Source organism: Podarcis muralis, chromosome 13 (genome assembly GCF_964188315.1).
Source record: "Podarcis muralis chromosome 13, rPodMur119.hap1.1, whole genome shotgun sequence".
NCBI classification, from domain to species: domain Eukaryota; kingdom Metazoa; phylum Chordata; class Lepidosauria; order Squamata; family Lacertidae; genus Podarcis; species Podarcis muralis.
The window spans coordinates 54113921-54121424 of NC_135667.1; positions in this window are offsets into that span (position 1 = coordinate 54113921).

The following is a 7504-nucleotide window of genomic DNA, read 5'->3' on the forward strand; positions in this document are numbered from 1 at the left end:
CTTACATGCAGTTACTTAGGAGTAAGCTGCATTGAACTTAATGAGGCTTACTTCTCAGTAGATGTGTATAGAATTGCGAAGTCTTTCTGCTAGTAAGCTGGTAAACGAAAGCAGATGTATAATTATGTCCTGCCAGCCTGGCTTGTGGTTGGAAAATTATACGGTTCCATACGAAGAGGGTACGTTAGCAATTTCTTTCACTTTCCCCCCGCATCAGAAAGAGTACTGCAGTACTCAAACGAAAAGTTACTTCCTTTCTTTGCTTTTGAACCAACCCTTTTTAACACTTCAGATCTCTTGGAGAGTTAGCAATAACCTTGCATAAATCTGATTTAAAGGAGACCCTTATTAGAGAGTTAACTTCCACTTTCTTTTACTTTTATTTGCCTTTATAAAAGCGCAAAATCAACCACAGAACAAAATCATCACAGAAAGGAGGTATGAAATATCAAAGCAGAGACAGGGGGGCAGAGACATCCGTATTCCATTCCAGGCTTTTGATATAATGCAAATTATGACATGTCTATGGAAATAAAAACTTCACTTTCGAGTCAGAGGCTTTACAAGAGTTATGAGAGGATAGTGACATTTAAGAATCACACAGACAAAAACACACCCAGAGAAGATCTGGTTAAATAAAACTGCCATAAACTTACATTTTTCCTGGACACTGAATGCCAGCGAACGATGGAAGTTCAACAGCTCTTTCAGAAAATATGCAAGCTTGTGCAGTGCGACAGATTTCTAGAGGAAGAGAATTCCATAACTTTGGGTAAAAAGGTAAAGGTACCATATTTTTCGCTCCATAGGGCGCACTGGACCATAGGGCGCACCTAGTTTTTAGAGGGGGAAATAAAGAAAAACAATTTTATTTTCCCCACCCCAACCCCCAGAACAGGTCCAGGAGTGGTGGCAAGATTGTGCCCAACCTTGCCGCCGCTCCCAGAGCTTGCAGGGGCTGGGGACGGGGGAAGCCCAAGCTTCCCCAGCCCCCAGAACAGGCTGCTATCCGCAAGCCTTCGGAGCCCAGTGGGAACTCCCGCCGCACTCAGAAGGCTTGTGGATAGCTGCCTGAAGCCTGCATTCGCTCCATAGGACGCACACACATTTCCCCTTCATTTTTGGTGGGGGGAAAGTGCGTCCTATAAAGCAAAAAATATGGTACCCCTGACCATTAGGTCCAGTTGTGAACGACTGGGGTTGCGATGCTCATCTCAGTCTATAGGCCAAGGGAGCTGGCGTTTGTCTGCAGACAGCTTCCAGGTAGTTAACCACAAAGCATCTCTTTGGCCCCTTGCTGTTTGAATTTGGTGCCTCAGCAGTACATTCAGGAACATCTTTTCAGTTGTTCTCAATGATTGTGTAGTACAAAGGAAAGAAAACAAACTCTTGTGTTATGCTGGGCTTAGGCTGGTGTGGGCTTTATTGGTTAAAAAACAACACCTTGGATTGCACCTGTAAAACACTAGGGGATAATACAGATGATGATAGCTTCCTGAGCAAAGAGCTGGCAGAAGAGCAGAAACAGAATTCAGTCTTTTCCAAGAGCAACTAATGCGATGCCTGAGGGAGGATGGATTCAGTATGAGCACTCGGATCAAGCAAATCTGAAATTCACGATGTGCACCTGTTTGGTAATGATTCATCTTTTATTTACACACATTTTTCTATAATATAGCTAATAATAATAATAGTAAGCACTTTTAATTATTCTGTCAACATTTTCCTTTAAATGTGCCAGCTTTGGGCAGCTGGCACACTGTATGGAAGAATGGGCAGTGGCACATTCTCAACTGTCTCTCAGATGTTTGGCTGTATGTGGACAGATAGCTAAGGGAAAAACTCATGCAGCGCCTGTGACAGGAAAGAGCCACTCAGAAAACCAGCACAGGGCTAGTCACGCAGGCAGGCTTCCTTCTCACCATCTGGTTCCCCCTCCAAGTTCTGAGTCACATTCTTCCTCTTTTCCCAAACGGAGGGCTCCAGGAAGTAGGTTGTTTGGCTTGGAATTAGTCAGAAACAGGTGGCTCCACCTATTGGGAGTTAGTCTAGAGTCTACAACAAGCAGCCCTTTGTTTTGAACAGCTCTCCTGGACACAGAGGAAAGAGTAGCGGCAAGGCCACTACTGGCGTTCAGCAGCCTTCGAGACGTTTTGATTAGCAGGAGCAAATGGTGCTTTTCTGAAAACCCACACCTTGGTAAACCTACACAATCTGAAGCAGGTGTTATCCATGGGGCCTGATGGTGGTGTAGCCTACTGGGAGCAGACCAGTTCAGCACTCACAGCTATCTAGGCCAGGCATAGGCAAACTCGGCCCTCCAGATGTTTTGGGACTACAACTCCCATCACCCCTGACCACTGGTCCTGTTAGCTAGGGATGATGGGAGTTGTAGTCCCAAAACATCTGGAGGGCCGAGTTTGCCTATGCCTGCATTATAATCTCCCAAGTAATTCTGATAGAGTGGAGGGAGGGAGGTCCTCTCCTCTCTCCAGGTGCCTGCAGGCCAGGTACCATGACTGCTAGGAAGTGTAGTTTTCCAGGTGCTGCAGAAATGCTAGCTACTGAGAAGTTACATCTCCCAGGGCTCCTGGCATCCAGCCATAGCAATGTATCAGGCATCAGATGGGAGTTGGAGACCTTCATGCTTCCCTCCGGTTCATCACTGCTGAAACAGCAAAAAAGGGGGGTGGACGAAGGAGCACAGATATGGGCATTTGGGTGGATATGGGGGACAGGCAAGAAGAAGGACTTGTTCTCCAGCTTGGATCAATATCTAGGATGAAGAAGAACATATGGGGTCCTGAAGATCACCTCATACAGTGGTACCTTGGGTTACATACGCTTCAGGTTACAGACTCTGCTAACCCAGAAATAGTACCTTGGGTTAAGAACTTTGCTTCAGGATAAGAACAGAAATCGTGCTCCGGCGGCGCGGTGGCAGCAGGAGGCCCCATTAGCTAAAGTGGTGCTTCAGGTTAAGAACAGTTTCAGGTTAAGAACAGACCTCCGGAACGAATTAAGTACTTAACCCGAGGTACCACTGTATTAAAAATTAACACTGTAAAGCTGACAAATCTTCAAGCCAGGGGTGGAGTGGACTGTGCAGTTTGGTGACATGATGCCATTTTATCCTTATAAGGTAAGTTGGGTTTAGAGATGACTCGACTGAAAAGGAGTATGCCTCTTTTGAGAGACCGCTGCACAACATAGGGGCCACCACTGAGATAGTCTAGCATGGCTGCCTGTCTCCAAATCATCTCCAAATGGAGCAGAGTACGAACCCTGGATTTAAGAGCCTGGGGAGGAAATGTATGGAGGGATGTGTTGATATTCAGGGCCTAATTTGAATACAGCTTTAAAGTAATGATCAGCACTCTTAGTTGGGCTCAGAAGCCGAGATTTTGGCTTCACATTATGCTCATCCTGTTAAAGTATTGTGTGAAAAGTAGTGATCTTTAGAGATATGCAGCAAAGGATGGAGAGAACTGGATTTGTTGGCAGCCTTTTGCCATCCACTATGGCGCTGTGGGTTAAACCACAGAGCCTAGGACTTGCCGATCAGAAGGTCGGTGGTTCGAATCCCCTGTCCTATTGACCCTATTGGATGCATCTTTCAATGTGGCTAGAGATGCATATCAACATCTGAGGTCACAGGTCATTGTGCATAACTAATTGCCCACATGGGTGATGCTGTGGTCTAAACCACTGAGCCTCTTGGGCTGGCTGATCAGAAGGTAGGCGGTTCGAATCCCCGTGATGGGGTGAGCTCCCATTGCTCAGTCCCTGCTCCTACCAACCTAGCAGTTCGAAAGCACGTCAAAGTGCAAGTAGATAAATAGGTACCACTCTGGCAGGAAGGTAAACGGCGTTTCCGTGCGCTGCTCTGGTTCGCCAGAAGTGGCTGTCATGCTGGCCACATGACCTGGAAGCTGTACGCCGGCTCCCTCGGCCAATAAAGCGAGATGAGCGCCACAACCCCAGAGTCGGCCTCGACTGGACCTAATAGTCTTGGTCCCTTTACCTTTACCTTTATTTATTATCACCTTCATCTCTCAATCAGCAGAGACAGGCTATCTAACGTTAACCAGTTTTCAGAGTGGGAGGAGAAGGACTATTTAGCTGCTAAGGAGAGGCAAAGGAAAGACAGTGCAGAAAGAAATGTAGGCAGAAAGAAATGAGATCCAAGATCTCATTCAGCTTTCTCTGCCTGTTTCCAGGGGAGATTCAGAACTCTCAGTATTCAGAGCTTGGCTTACAAGTGGCTATTTTTCACATAATGTGCAGCTAGGTGTTAATTGGCAGGCAGGGCAGCTAAACCCACACTAAAGCGAAGTGATCTCTGCAGCTCTGTGTAATAGCCAGACCGCAGAGTTTGTCTCCAGGCGTCCTATCCAGAGAGCATTGCAGTCGTCCAGGATCACCGGTGCATCCATCACTATGGAAATGCTCCAGTCCTTGAGCAAGGCCTGCCACTCATTTATCCACCAAAGCTGATAAAAAGCACCCCTGAGCTTCAAGGACCAGTTCCTGGGAAGGGCGCTGTTGAAATGTCTCCAAGATTTAACTCCCGCCCTCAGCCCCGGTCAGTCAGAAATTGAGTCCCAACAGCTGCTATTGACACAGAAGCAAAATGCACTGTAATCTGAATTAATACCAGCTTTGTCAATTTGTAATGAAATGCCAGTTAGCATAGAATGCCTTAATGGTGTTTAAGGAGCAAGAAGACCTATACCTTTCCTTCACGGTTTTAGTTTGTATACTCTACCGGGGTCAATGAGCAATGATTCATTGTACACAGAGTTCTACTCACAACCACCTTTTCCTTATTCAAGTTTAATTTAAAGACGTCCTCATTAGTAGATCTTATACTTGCTTACCCATAACTGTTGCCTTGGCATCCGTAAATCCCTCAGGGTCCCTTTAGAAAACTGTTTGCTGGTTTCCTTTTCTTTGCCTCTTAAAGCTGAACAACATTTATCCTGGTAGCATTCACCATTTCCAGAAATACGTAAAGGTAAAGGGACCCCTGACCGTTAGGTCCAGTCGCAGACGACTCTGGGGTTGTGGCACTCATCTCGCGTTACTGTTCTTTCACTGTTTACCCTTCTTTTTACCATTGCATCCCCTGCATCAAATTTTAGATTGTAAGCTTCTGTGAAGCAGGAATCTTTTTGTTGTTACTTAAAAAAAAAAAAAGATTAGTATGCACATTTATGGTGCTCAATGACTAATACAAAATGCTAATTATAAATAGCAAGGGAGAAAGATAAAAACAAAGATCCCAATTCAGCAGTAAAAAGGTAAAGGTAAAGGACCCCTGACAGTTAAGTCCAGTTGCGAACGACTCTGGGGTTGTGGCGCTCATCTCGCTTTATTGGCCAAGGGAGCCGGCGTTTGTCCGCAGACAGTTTTTCTGGCCAGCATGACTAAGCCACTTCTGGCGAACCAGAGCAGCGCACGGAAACACCACTTACCTTCCCGCCAGAGCGGTACCTATTTATCTACTTACACTTTGACGTGCTTTTGAACTGCTAGGTGGGCAGGAGCAGGGACCGAACAACGGGAGCTCACCCCGTCGCGGGGATTCAAACCGCTGACCTTCCTATCGGCAAGCCCAGTGGATGCAATTGTCTTCTTGATCTTCCTTGGACACCAATTGCAACCTCGTCTCCTTAGAGCCCATTTGGGATTGTATTGGCCAAATCTCTGTCCTTTCATATCAATGTCTTTAAGGCCTGGTCTACATGTGCATCAAAATGAGATGGTAGCGTTCTGAGGCAGTAAAATGAGCTGCATACTTCAGAACAGCGGACACTTCTGGTAAATAACAACCTGTTGAGAAAATATGAGCCCTTCAAATAACCCTGAATACAGAATTTAGCATTTAGAAGGGTGTGTGTAGGACATTCTTATACAACGGAAAGGAAATACTGGCAATAAGATCGCAGAAAATATTGAATAATACTCTACAAACATATGGCTGAAGAAAAGGAAGTAAAAGCATTAACAGATTCAAGCGTTACTCAAACTGGCATTTATTTATTTATATTTATTAGTCGCCCCATAAAATGATTTCTCTGGGCACAGTAAATGCATCAGACTAATTGTAAAATGAATCCGTAAGGCAGCAAGCCAGAAAATGTCATCTGCTGGCACCGTCTTAAACAAATAACCATGAAAGAAGAAGAAGAAATGCCTTAAACAGTCATTTCACTCCCTTTGAGTATTTGAAGTGGGCCACGCTTCTGCCATAAAAATGACATTTTGTAAACTATTAATTAATAGAATCTCCTAATGCCGGCCTTGTCTCGTTTCAATTAAATTTTGACTTTGAAATGAGATGGAAGGACAGAAAGGGGAGCAGATTCGTAATGGACTAGCAGAAAATTATATTGCACTAGGAATGGAAGGCAAAACTGGGCCACAGACAGTGATTAGCGCCGGCTCTGTCCAAAACTAATGAAGCAGAGATGGACTGACAGAGCCGGTACTGAGGTCATATTTACAAGTGATGACTCAGTCTGTTGCACATTTAATTGTAAATTGGCTAAATCTGAGTTGCGTCCCAGAACTGCCAAGTGGCCCCATCTCCCTCCGTCTCTTTCAAAAGCTGCTTCTTGTGGAGCCTTTGGCTTAACCCCTCGGTCCTCCTCTTTAGTTGAAATGGAGCTTAAGTGCTTGTAACTTTTGATAGCGTTCATCCCTTTCGGCTGTCCCCTTTTCATAGTGACCTCAGGGTCGCCTAATGTAAGTGCCGGAGTCATCACTTTGGACTCCAATGGCAGCTGGGATTACTCAGTCACTTCTAACGCTTTGCCTGTTGGACGTAACATCAACGTTGGTTTGGTTAGATTCTGGGTTGGCATGCCTACTGCAGCAACATCATTTTGTGAAGTTTGTGTTTCCCTAGCAAAAGTTGTTACTGGGTTTTGAAAGGGGCAGAGTCTTCTCCGAAAGGCCAGGGAAGGAAATCGGAAGAAAGAAGCAGTGGGGAAGAGGGCAGGACTCAGTTTTTGTCTGGTCCAAATTGTCTCAGTGGCTTCCCCCCTTAGAGAGGGCTTCAAATCAGGGCCATCTTAAGCATATCCGGCGCCATGGTGCAAAGCTCCCTCCGGCACACACACACACCCCAGTTTACCAGAGTTGTCCACCTTTTTTTAGGGAGGACGGCACTGCCAGCGGGACTAGAGGAAGCGGGCAGCGGCTGGAGGGCGGCTTCTCTGCCGGGGAAGAGGGAGAGGCTGGACGCGGCACCTCCCGGCTCAGCTGGCCGCTTCGTGCTGCGGTGGCCATGGCAGGTGGAGGCTCCGGGCGCGGCGCTGCTTCAGTGCGGCATGGCGGGCGAGAGCACTGAGCTGATGCCAGGAGGCACTGCATCCAGCCTCCGCCTCTTCCCCTGGCGCCCTCCAGAACTTGGCGCCCTGGCACCCCGCACCACTAGCCTATATGGGTAAGACGCCCCTGCTTCAAATGTATGTAAGAAAAGGTTACTCGTCCTTTT